Source organism: Girardinichthys multiradiatus, chromosome 13 (genome assembly GCF_021462225.1).
Source record: "Girardinichthys multiradiatus isolate DD_20200921_A chromosome 13, DD_fGirMul_XY1, whole genome shotgun sequence".
NCBI classification, from domain to species: domain Eukaryota; kingdom Metazoa; phylum Chordata; class Actinopteri; order Cyprinodontiformes; family Goodeidae; genus Girardinichthys; species Girardinichthys multiradiatus.
Window position 1 is genome coordinate 2,388,325 of NC_061806.1, and position 13,978 is coordinate 2,402,302.

Genomic DNA, 13,978 nt, shown 5'->3' on the forward strand with positions numbered 1-13,978 from the left:
TAAGCAGTTTTGTCTACATTCTGCCACAATCTGCCTTTTGAAAATGTTTTGAATCTTGCTCTTTATGTATAAAAAAAAAAGAAAGAAAAGAAAAATTGGCTAAAGTCTGCAGACACAAAATGAACCTGGATTGAAGCTCTAACTACATTTATTTAATCTGAGATCCTCTTCAAATGCAACAGTATATGTCAGTCTACATGAGATACTAACAACTTCACCTACTGGTATAATATAAAGATCTGATTGAATATGTGAAACAAACAATGATGAAAGTTTTTCAACAGGTGATGCTCATCCAGGAGGAAGACGGTGTTCCTAGGAAATGCAGCTCATTCATTAACAATCAATTTTTCTCCTATAGGTGGAAGTTTTGCTGACTAATCATAGGCTGGATCTATGAAACATTATGTGCACAGAACAAATGACCAAGGTTCAGACTGACCTATGAACCTCACTGACCTGACAATGATAACATGACACCCAACAGACAACACCATTAAGGTGGATCCCACTAAGACCACCTTATTGATTCTTGGTGAATAAAAAAAAAGAATTGAAGCGTTCAAAACAGATCTAGTGGAAACAAAAGGGGTTATGAGGAAACAATGTGCATTTTAAGAATAATAGAAGTCAAATTATGCTCAAATTTTTGCAAATAAAATTACTCTGACAGAGAAATAAGTAAGTAGTGTGTGAATGTGTGTGAATGGGAATGACTGATTTCATTGTAATGCATCTTTGAGGGACATTAAAAGCGCTAATAAAGGTCTGATGTTCTGATGATCTTTGCCAAATTTATATCTTAATAAGGTTTCCAGAATCTTTTCCGAAAAATCATATAAAGATGGCAAAGGTTCTACCTCTATTGAAAATACTGATAACCATAAGAAAGTTCATAGACCCGTCTTCAATTTTTCCTAATTCTTTTACAAACAGGGTATTTAAACTTTCATGTGGCCAAATGTCTGTGTTTGACTTTCTGTTTTTGTGAAATAAATGTCTGTTTCATGTTATGTAAAAATTAGAGTCCTCAACATTACCATAATAATATTAGGTCAGTTCTCTATGGTAAAACAAAAAGATTTTAACAGATGTTTAGACTTTTTCCAGTCAGGTTCAAAATGATTGAATTAGACTCAAACTTAACATAAGATGAAATGAACCTTAACAGAATTACTGAACTGGACTGAAATAGATAAAACTTGAGTTAAATGAAACAAACTTTAGTTACTTGAACTAAATACAAAGCTGACTGAAACTGTATGTTGTATCTATAAAACTGGGTAAGATAAACTAAGATTATAAGATATAATATGCCCTTCATTTTTTGTGTTCATCAATGAGTGAGTTTTTATTTTTTATTTTTAATAAGAACTAAACCAAGCATTATTTATAATAATAGCAACTACCAAAAATATTGATCTCATTTTTAAATGTAATAAGGACTTACTTTATAAAATATGATAAAAAAGAATAATAAGAATTTGGAAAAACAGAGGCTTTAAACCTCTGCAGGAACAGCACTGACACTGTCAAAAGTGGATCCTAATACAGAAATCTGGAAGCTCATTCTAGGGTGGACAGTCAAAGTCCATCCAAGGACACATTTAGATGAGGCAGAGGGACAAATACAGGGCTTAGCTGAGAGCAAAGAGAGCAACATGCATCCTGCCCTATCTGCTGTCCCACCTGAACTGTGGTCCCAATCATCAACTGATGTAGGGCTTATAAAGGGGTTCCCACCATACAAGGTTAAACTAATATCTGAAAAAAGGCCATTAGTCCGTCAATACCCCTTAAAGCCAGAAGCTGAAGAAGATACTAAGCCAGTAATGCAATATATGTTGAAGTCAGGAATATTAAAAGAAGCACCTGACGCTACATGCAAGGCATATCACACTGACATCGCTATTATTATCACAGCCAAACATAACTCTAAAAAGATGTGCCCTTTAAATCCAAGTACTCCAATACCTACTGCAGAAGATGGAAAACCACATTCTTATAAAGCAAAAGTTGAAGAAGACACAAAACCCAGACAAGACATTTCTCAAATCCTTCTACCAGATTCATGTGTTGTGTTTGTAGATGGCTCAGCATCTAAAGATGAATATGGAAAGAATAGAGTTGGTTATGCAGTAACAACCATCGATAGGATAATAGAAGCTAAATCTCTACCCAATACATGCTCAGCCCAAACAGTAGAATTATATGCTGTCGTAAGAGCATGTGAATTACATGAGGGACAAATACTTACTATATACACAGACAGCCAATACGTTTTCAGATCAGTACATCACCATGCTAAGATTTGGCAAAATAGAGGTTTTAAAACATCATCAGGGACAGAACTAACTCATTTCAACCTATTAAAGAGAAAATGTCAGATCTGCTATTTATAGACACAGATGTGCTGAAAGACGCCCAACAGTCAGCAACCAAGACAGAAATAAAGGCCTGGCTAAAGAAAGGAGCACAGAAAAAAGATGACATCTATCAGATAGAAGATAAACCAATCCTCCCAAAAAAGTTATACAACACAGTGGCTACAGTGACACATTGGGAAGACCCACGTGTCAAGGGGGGAATATGTCACATCTGGTAAAGCATTAATGCTACACTATAAATATTTCTGACTATGCAAAGAATTATTGCAGATCATGCATAATTTGTTGCAAACACGGGGGAAGAAATATTGCCTAGTTGTAATAGATGAACCTAGTGACATATTTTTTCCCCACATATGGTATCCCACAGATTATAAGGTCAGATAATGGAACTCATTTTGTAAATAAATTAATAGATCTAAGTTCTAATGCATTAGGGTTTCAGTTAAAGATTAAGGAAAACAATGGAAGAAACAGGGAGGCCATGACCCGAATGCCTATCCCTGGTTAATTATGGATGAGAATAACTCTAAATCAAACTGGTCTTACTCCATTTACCACCTACTGTACATCATTGTATAACTCCACCCACTATATTCTGAGCCTGAGATCACGTGACACCAAGTTGCTGATGTGAATTTGTATTCTCAAAGAAATAGTACATGGCAGACCGTTTTCTCTGCCCTCTGACATGAATGAAATAGAGAAAGCACAACAGGAACCTTCATTAGCTGAGTGGATGAATAAAATGTTGCAGACAAAAGAAGAACAAATGTCCAGTGGTCTGCTGATAATCTCTGCTCCTATCCCACAGAATGAGGCCTGGAGACCTGGTCCTGATTAAGACACTCCACCGGAAGGATTGGAGCACTCCTTGGTGGAAAGGGCCGTTTCAAATACTCCTGACAACGCCCACAGCTCTGAAAATAGCTGAGAGGCCTTCCTGGATCCATAAAAGCCACTGTAAGCCAGTTTTGCCGTTACAGGAGCCAGATCAACCGACGGGGTAGCAGAGGAAGTCCGGGTTCAAAGATGGCCCAGCGTCTCAAACCGGTGAAGAAAACAGCTGATCTGCGCCCAATTATAAAATGGCTCTCTGTAACATGTGGACAGGACTGATAAGCCTGAGCTTAATTCTGGTAGCAGGACTCTTTCTCTATCTAAAGCAGGATCCACAGGAGGTGATACCGAACCAGAAGAGATGGACATCAGACGGGACCCATCTCAGAACACTGACGGAAGAACATGACGCACATCCATTCCTACAGAATTTCTGGTATTGTTCATGGTGGCATATGCAACACTGAACCAGGTAGAAATGCACGAAAATGAAGGGGACGATTATGATGACATGTTGTAAATAAATCACATCAAAAGCCTGAGTGTACTCATACATTGTATTTCATAAAATGACCTTACAGCAGAAAATCGAAATAAGTTGTTGCTTAAGTGAAATGAGAAAAAGTACAATGATGACATAAACAGGGCAGATTTTTAAATTCCTTTATTATGTTTCACTGTTTTCATTAATTAAGTATTATTCTTTTATTTTTATGATTTCAAGTATTATTCTTTTATTTTTATGATTTCAAGTATTATTCTTTTATTTTTATGATTTCAAGTATTATTCTTTTATTTTTATGATTTCAAGTATTATTCTTTTATTTTTATGATTTCAAGTATTATTCTTTTATTTTTATGATTTCAAGTATTAATCAACATTTAACTTTTAATGGTCGCCGAGGCCGTATGAGTATTTCCCACAAAATATAATCTGTTTACCGTCCGTGGGTTTTCGCTCATACAAAGTATTTTTCTTACTCGTTTTTATATTAAATGTTTTTACTTGTGATAAAAGGAGGGACTGTTGGATGGGTGTAAAAACTTGTTATCACTCATGTAAAAACCTTGTGTTGCAAGGCACCTACACTATGCCTTCCTCCCTGTGTGTGTGAGATCATTGTTATCTCTGTGTGAACCAGCCTCCTTTCCGTCTCACACACACACACCCTGTCTGAACTGTCTGTTGAATTGTGTATATAAATAAAGAGATAGGGTGTCAAAACTTTGTAGTTTCACTGCAAAGTGGGCTACCCTTGTCACAAGTAACTCTGACTGTATCGTTCTTACCTCTGAGTTGACTAAATAATACCTAACACTTCACCAGCTATGTGTGCAAATTTCACATTTCCATTTTAAAAGGTTTTGTGTGTACCAAATTTATGTTTATCTATTGCATTAGACTGCAAAAGTGACTGCAGTATCCTGGATGAGGTCTTCAGAGTAAATATCTTGTAATACTCTCCTTATTCCTGTCCCAACATATCCTGTAAAAGAAATAATGACAATCAGACTGACCAATGGCCACTACACACTGCATGTGGTCTATGACTATTTACAACATCAATACTGCTTGTAATTACATAGAATCAGTTTAAAATGTATACTGTGTGTGTTCTTTTTTTTTTGTGTACAGTTTTCTGCATTCAGAGCAGGTCTCAGTTTTTTACATGGCATAGAAATCCTTCCTGTATGATGCAGAAAATCTGCTCCAACTATCAACACCTGTGAAAAACAAATTATGAACCAATAATGAACATTTTCATAGAGCTTGTAAAACGTGTATAGACAATACAACTGTACCCTTAATTACAGCACTTATTGTCAAGCCACTGAAAATGTGGCCATCTCTGTCTCAATCAAAAACAGAAGGATGCCACTTGGTGCCATCACCAAGCTCACCTCATGTTCCCTCTTTCTGGACTTTGGGATCCTGTATATTGGCTGCAGTGACCCTTGAAGCAATGCTCTAGCCTCACTAGTCCAGTATCCAAACCTCAGCCCATGGCTGTTGAGTTAGATATTAGTGACAGAAAAAAAGTAAAAGTAATGTGGAAGTAATTTTGTTGTTTTGGAAATTACATTTACAGTTGACTTACCTATCAATCTGTAATCGTTCCATCAGACTAATGCATCATCATTTCTGTGCCATATCCATCTAAAAGAAATTATCTTAAATACTCACACAAAATGTAGGGTATGTTCTAGCTCATCCTTAGCCTTGTGAAAATTGTAAACATGTTATATAGGAAATGTCATTTATGATCCTCTTTTGTACTTGCACACATGTCAGAAGAAAAAATTCTGATCTCAAGAACAGGAATGGAGCACCTGTGCTGATGCTGAGTGCATACTGTGAAAAACAAATACCTGTTCAGTTATGGAGGATTAAAATAATACAAAAAACCTTTAAACAGACAAGAAAACTATTTACCATCAAAATGAAGATACCACAACAGTTTCCAGAGGTTTAGTGAGGGAAACCCTGTAAGAATTCTGCAAACGTCAAAGGGAGAATATAGCAATGTTAGGATAAAAACATAAATACAGACATGAGCACCATAATACAATCCTAATACACTGGGTAGATGTACCTCAGTAGCTACGTTTACATGCATAAACGTAGGCGTGGGCTTGACTCAGCTATCTTAGCTAATTTTAGACCTGTCTCCAGACTGCCTTTTCTGAAACAAAAATTATTAAGATATCAAATTAGAATCAAACGTGTTTAACTTACTCATCTGAACTGTTGTTTAGACTAGTTTCAAGACACAGGACAGAAGTTTGAAGATTTTATGATGGCAAGCTGAGCCCTGGAAGACCAAACAGCCATGAGAGCAGTGTGGTCCTTTATTATAAAAATCCCTGCTTTTGGTTATATTGCTGTTGCCGATAAAATAATATTAATAATAATAATAATAATAATATAGACTTTATTGATCTCACAATGCAGATATTGTCCTCTGCATTTGACCCATCCCTTAGGGAGCAGTGGCTGCCATTGTCAGGCTCCCGGGGAGCTTTCAGGGGCTAAGGGTCTTGCTCAGGGACTCAAAGTGGCAGGCTGTGGGATTCAAACCAGGGTACTTGTGGCCTCTCCCGGACGAAAATGCCCTGCTTTCAGTGGTGCCCTGCCACCACTCCCCCCCAAAATGGCTTGTTGATTGTATCATTTATAAGCCTCGACTCTTTGATTTTTGCATGGATATCTGATTAAGGTGTGATGCTGGGTGATAGGTGATAAGGGGTGGGGTAGGAGGACTCCACAGGAATGGAGGCACAGGAAGCAATTGGAGCTTTAATTTTATTGTCATCAGAGGAACGTAAAGGTCTTAATGATTATAGCATTGAGGAATGTGAAACAAGGATTCAGGAATTGCTCCAGGTCATTAAGAACCCACTAAAAGACAGACAGGTGGCCGATGTGTTAGGACAGCTCACTTTCTTATATCAGCGAAGGGTCAGGTTGGAAGTTGACCAGTGTTTTAAACTGCAGTTTATGTGGGATGATACGATATAGACAATAGATGCAACTAGGTGTGAACTGTTAGAAGTGGAAGAGAAATTGGAAGCAGTTGAGTTGAGAGCCAGAAGGTTGGAGGTAGCTGAGCGTAGCCAGGATACACCCCCATCCCCAGAGGACTGGGGGGTGGAAATAAATCCTGTCTCACAGGTTGAAACCTCTGAAGGGGAGCCACATGTGCAACACACCCTGAGAGAACCTTGCACTCAGAGCTGGAAAACGTAGAAGCTGCTCTCCAGAGATTTCCTTCCCAAGCTTGTGGTTTTCCCCACAAATCCACAGAGTCCAGAACAGGTATGAGTTGACAGATTAGATTCAGTGGTGCGGTGTCCCATCCCACTGTAGGAGACAGCCATGAACAATATCTGGCGGTGGACTCAATAGAGGTAAATGGTTCAAGTTTTAGGGGCGAGCAGCCTTCACACTTGACTTGCAGGACCCTGCTCTACAATCCCTCACCTCCGCCAAGGCGACATGAGAGCTGTCTCGGGGACTCAGGTGGTTCATACCTCCCTCAACCGCTGCCCAGGACCATGGAGCACAGGGCCCACCATTGTACCATGAGCAGTCTCCAGTGCCTTCCCCAAGGATGAAGTGTGATGCCCTGACACACAAGGGATGCAGCAGGAGTGAACCTTCAGATGATGACCCTGATAGGCCAGCACCAATCCCTGAGAGTGGATCGTGCACACGCCAACTTGAGTCTCTTGCCCAAGGCATAGAGCAGAGCGTTTTGACCCTAATAATGAGTAATCAAACATTGATGATTATCTTAGGGAAGTTGAAGCTTATCTGGAACACAACATTCAGGAGCATCCACATTTTCATGGAGAGCTTGCCCTCTAGAGTCCGAGACCATTATTCAATGCTCTGTGAAGCTTTAAGGGAAGAATATTCTGTGTACATGGACCAGGCCCCAACAACACTTGGTGCTTTGGCTATCCAGCAAAATAAAAGCGAAGCACCCAGAGAGTATTACCAGCGCCTGAGAGCCGCTTACTTCCAAGGTGGTAATGCTCCCAGCATAGAGGAGGAACATGCTTTTAAATCATTATTCCTCCACAACCTTCATGAAAGTAAAGTGTGCGATACGATGTTACTATGTACAGTAGAACAAAAACCCTCACCATGCAGGAGATCCGTAAATACACTCAGATGGTGTGGGAAACACGTGCACACCCTACTAATGGATCAGAAGGTGAGGTTAGAGTTTTACAGGTCCACACAGAAGAAGACAGTCTTGTGTTAGAAGGCAGAGAAATGCCTTCAAACAGAACCCATGTTAAGAACAGTTTAAGGGAACAACGTAAATTTTGTCAGCTGGACCGGGGATGGTACTGAGTACACAGTCAAAGTTGCCAGACCACTTCCGGTTGAACAGACGACCTGACCATCACGTGAGGCCCAAAGGTAAGCCTGATGGTAAAGGTTGGAGTCAACATGCAGGATGGAACCTGAGGAGAGAGATGGAGGATGCCTTCCGCAAGATTCTGACAGAAGCAGTGCACCAGGCATGTGCCCAACCTCCACCATCATTAGAGGCAGCTGACTATCTGGTGAAACGGGATCCAAAACCCCCGCCAGCACGACTAGGCGTGGACCCAGTCTCCACAGCCATCAGAGTCTACCTGATCAGATGGAGTGACAAACCTGGGAAACTCCAAGAACCCCTTGGGACCTTTCCAGGATAAACACAACAAATCCTGTTTCCAAGGTTCTTAGGTAAACTGAACCAAAATAAACATGCACGTCGCCTATACTGTCGCACTAGTGTAGGAGGACATGTCAAACTGAGTTTCCATTTTAAAACAGGATCAGAGATCAACCTGATGTGCTGTCTTGTTTGAGGAGGTGAGTAGAGCCATGCTCTCCCTCAGTAAACCATTTCAGGCCGAAGCTTGTGATGTAAGCATCTTTTCTTGGTGGCCAGGACCTGCTGGACAGGCTGGCCCCACTCATTGACTGCCACCAGGACCAACTCTGGGTCCAGGCGGAGGTGCAAACACCACTGGGTGTAAGCAGCAAACCATCCTTGGTGACAAACCAGGTTGCCAGCTTAGAGGAGCCCAAAGAACCTCTCAGGCCCTCATCGGTGCCAGACATGGGCTCCTCTGCGACACAGCTGCACCCAGCAACCCAGAAAACTCCTCCCCGCAGTCCTGCATCATTTCTTTGCTCTTTAAAGAACCCAGGTGTGAAAACTTACAACCCAAAAGTGGTGGAAGGTGTACACCTGGAAACCATTTTCATACCAGAAGTGCTTCTAGCCAGAGAAATTATCAACTGGTAGAGAGCTATATGACCGCTTGTGCCAAGAAGATCCCCTTTAAACTGAGGCACAACACAGCCACACACTCCTCTTAGCAGATGGGCTCCGCCCTCTCCTTAAGACAGACAGAGTGTGCTCCTCCAGTGTGCAGATTGGCATAAAACAGCTCTCCCATGCTTTCAGCATTGTTCCAAAAGACCACAGGGGGTCACATTAGCCTACGCCCATTACTCTCCTGTAGGGGGCCATAGGAGCTACAAAGCTACACTCCACACCCTCCAACAGATGGCATACTGGCCTCCAACGTCTCACGACACCTAGGTCTACATCCAAGGATGCTTAACCTGCTGCCAGTTTCAGCCATGCCGGCCAATCGGTCAACCTCCGCTTCAGCGAAGGGGGGTTGCAAATAATAAAAAAATAATAAAAAAAGAAAACAAATAAATAGAGCTTTGCAAAATTGTTTTAATTAGATAATTTTAAGCAAGAACAGCATGTTAAGGTCATGGTAATCTGACCCACGAACTTCCCAAATACAGACAGTTTATAAAATGTCCGACCAGAGAGGACAACATTCTGGATCACTGTTACACCACCATCAGAGACGCTTATCACGCCGTCCCACGTGCTGCACTGGGCCAATCCGACCACATCATGGTCCACCTGATTCCTGCATACAGGCAGAAACTAAAGCTCTGCAAACCTGTTGTGAGGACGACAAGGAAGTGGAGCAGTGAGGCTGTGGAGAATCTCCAGGCGTGTTTAGGCTGTACAGACTGGGATGTGTTCAGGACTACTACCAACAGTCTGGACGAGTACACAGAGGCTGTGACTTCCTACATCAGCTTCTGTGAGGACAGCTGTGTACCATCATGCACCAGGGTGAGTTACAACAACGACAAACCCTGGTTCACAGCTAAACTCAGAAGGTTAAGACTGGATAAGGAAGAGGCCTTCAGGAGTGGGGACAAAGATATATACAGAGAGGCTAAGTACAAGTTTGGCAAGGCAGTGAAAGAGGCCAAACGACTGTACTCTGAGAAGCTCCAAATCCAGTTCTCAGCCAACGACTCTGCGTCTGTCTGGAAAGGGCTCAAGCAAATCACCAACTACAAGCCGAAAGCCCCCCACTCCATCAACGACCGACGCCTCGCCAACGACCTGAACGAGTTCTACTGCCGCTTTGAAAGACAAAGGGACAGTCCTGCAACCATCTCCCACGACGCCCCCCAACAGCTGCAGCCACAATCCACCACCCCCACCTCCCCAACCTCAAGAGGGGCCTTGGCACCTCCAACCCCCACCAGCCCCCTACCCACGCCGAGGACGGCTCTTTCCATCCAGGAGAGGGACGTCAACAAACTCTTCAGGAGACAGAACCCCCGGAAAGCTGCTGGTCCGGATTCTGTCTCACCAGCCAGCCTGAAGCACTGCGCTGATCAGCTGTCTCCAGTCTTCACAGACATTTTTAACACCTCACTGGAGACATGTCATGTGCCAGCCTGCTTCAAGTCCTCCACCATCGTCCCTGTTCCCAAGAAGCCAAGGACCACAGGGCTTAATGACTTCAGACCCGTCGCCCTGACCTCTGTGGTGATGAAGTCCTTTGAGCGCCTTGTGCTCTCACACCTAAAAGACATCACCAACCCCCTCCTGGACCCCCTGCAGTTTGCCTACAGAGCCAACAGGTCTGTAGATGATGCAGTCAACCTAGCCCTTCACTTCATCCTCCGGCACCTGGACTCCACAGGAACCTATGCCAGGATCCTGTTTGTGGATTTCAGCTCTGCCTTCAACACCATCGTCCCAGCTCTGCTCCAGGAGAAGCTCTCCCAGCTGAGTGTGCCCGACTCCACCTGCAGGTGGATCACTGACTTCCTGTCTGACAGGAAGCAGCGCGTGAGGCTGGGGAAGCACGTCTCTGACTCCCTGACCATCAGCACCGGTTCCCCCCAAGGCTGTGTTCTCTCTCCTCTGCTCTTCTCCCTGTACACCAACAGCTGCACCTCCAGTCACCAGTCTGTCAAGCTTCTGAAGTTTGCGGACGACACCACCCTGATCGGACTCATCTCTGATGGTGACGAGTCCGCGTACAGATGGGAAGTGGACCATCTGTTGGACTGGTGCAGCCAGAACAGCCTTGAGCTCAACGCTCTAAAGACAGTGGAGATGGTTGTGAACTTCAGGCAGAACCCAGCCCCACCTGCCCCCATCACCCTCTGTGACTCCACAATTGACACTGTGGAATCTTTCCGCTTCCTGGGAACCATCATCTCCCAGGATCTCAAGTGGGAGCCAAACATCAGCTCCCTCATCAAGAAAGCCCAGCAGAGGATGTTCTTCCTGCGGCAGCTGAAGAAATTCAACCTGCCAAAGACTATGATGGTGCACTTCTACACAGCCATCATTGAGTCCATCCTCACCTCCTCCATCACCATCTGGTACGCCGCTGCTACAGCCAAGGATAAGGGCAGGCTGCAGCGTGTCATTCGGTCTGCTGAGAAGGTGATTGGCTGCAGTCTACTGTCGCTCCAGGAACTGTACACCTCCAGGACCCTGAAGCGGGCAGGGAAGATTCTGGCTGATCCCTCCCACCCCGGTCACAGACTCTTTGAGACTCTCCCCTCTGGCAGGAGGCTGCGGTCCATCCGGACCAAAACCTCACGCCACAAGAACAGTTTTTTCCCATCTGCCACCAGCCTGGTTAACAAAGCCCGGAAACCACCCTGACATTCCCCCTTTCCCCCACACCCCCCCTTTTTTTGCTGACAGGACACCTGTAACCTGTAACTCTATGCGTTACATTAACGCTCAGCTTGGACTCCTGCTTACTTGCACTGCTTTACTTGCACAATGATCACCTGCACTGTTGTATTGCTCTTGCATCTTATACTGCTCTATATTTACTCTCACTCACTTAAAACTGTGCACTTATATTTATATTATATTGTAGATATGTTTGTACTGTTTAATTTGTACTGTATTGCACCGACTACGCCAAAACAAATTCCTTGTATGTCCAAAAACGTACTTGGCAATAAAGCTTTTCTGATTCTGATTCTGATTCTGATGTTACAACAGATTTAAGTGTCAACTTTGACTAGACCCCACCAGATTCCTTACATTGTTTTGAGTCATTCAGAGGTGGACATGCTGGTGTGCTTCAGATCATTGTCTTGCTGCAGAACCCAAGTGAACATGAGCACAAGGTCACAAACTAATGGCCTGACATTCTCCTTCAGGATTTTCTACAATCGAGCATAATTCATGGTTTTATCAATAACAGAAAGCCATGTAGATCCCCAAGCAACCCCAGAACATCACATTACCACTACCATGTTTAACAGTCTGTATTATGTTTTCCTGAAATGCTATGGTGATTGTACACTAGATGTAATGATTCGCACACCTTCCAAAAAGTTCCACTTATTGTCCAGTCTATCCACACAATACCAAAAGTGTTGGGAATCATCACAATTGTTTTGTTTTTTAAATCTGAGATGGGCCTTAATTTTCCTTTGGGTCTGCTTTGGTTCTGGCATGGAACTCTCCAGTGGCCATGGGTGTGGTTAGCAAACTTCAACCAAAAAACGTGGTTAATTCCAGTTATCTGATGATTGGGTGGGGGGGGGAAATAACCTGTATATTAGTTAGATCTTGCTTGGAAAATGTGTCTGCATCTAACAGCTTTGGTGTCAGGATCTGCCAGTTTTGGCTTTGTTTTTGTTTTGCAGTTTAGGGTTGGTTCCTTATGTTGAGTAGTTTTCCTATGTTTAGTCATTCCTTCTGTTATCCTGGTGTTTGGTTTAGTTCTGTCTGTACTTCTACACCTTTAGTTCTACTACTTTGTCCTCCCTTGTTCTTAGGTCCTCTTTTGTTATTGTTTACTTAGTTGTTTGTTTCTCTTAATATTATCCTGTCTAGGGTGTCCTGGTGCCAAGTGGACTGATGGACACCCTTATGTTTGAACATGGTGTTCATTATGGACAATCCGTGACTAGCACAGAAGTCCAATAACAAAACACCACTTGGATTCATATCGGGGAGGCCATTCCTCCCGATCACGCCTCTCCAGGTGTTCTCTACTGGTTCCTCATGAAATATCACGTCTCTCCTCGAGTTCCTTGTGTTTCCCTGCATTGTGCTAAGCAGGAAATTCATCTGTGATTCTCCAGCGACCTTGTAAGTGCTGAACTACGAGCCTTATTAAAGAAGATATTACTTACAATATGCCGAGCTCTTGTAACAACCCCTTGTTTGCATTTTGGTCCAAAACAACCTCTGAATCTGACATTTGGTCAGTAATAGAAAATTATGTGAGGTGACAACAACCAGATTGCAATCAGCAGGTACAAAATGGCATTCAACACATAACAAATGTACATGCGGTAATAAGGTTGACTAAAAGATAGATGTAAAAATATGGCTACCTTTAAGTTGGCTTTTTCCCCTCCTTGTCACTTTGAAATACTCATGACAAATTCAGCAATATACTGAAAAACATGGACAAAATCCCACCCACGAGATTAAACCGATAAAGCTCTTCAGAAGCACACCTTTCCACCCACATATGTTGACACGTTCATGAACAACTGGTAATGTTCCATCAAAGCTTATGGCGCCCATTAAAAACGCAGACACACAGAGCCTTGCTTGTAGTTAACACCCACACACACTTGAATGGCGTGTCTTTCCATCACTGGAATTGCTGCTGATAATCATGTACCTTACTCAATTACACTTGGCTAATTGTTGAGATACCACATCACCATAGCGAGGAACATAAAGGCAAGTCGCACACCTTGTGTAAAGCTGATAGATAAACATGGTGGTTTTGTGATATTTCTCAGATTAAAACAAATAGTTTTACATAAAGTAATCAGGTAAATAATTATTCAAGTATTCACTTTAAGCATAAAATATAAACCAATGGCAAATATTGTTGATTTTGTCTTTACT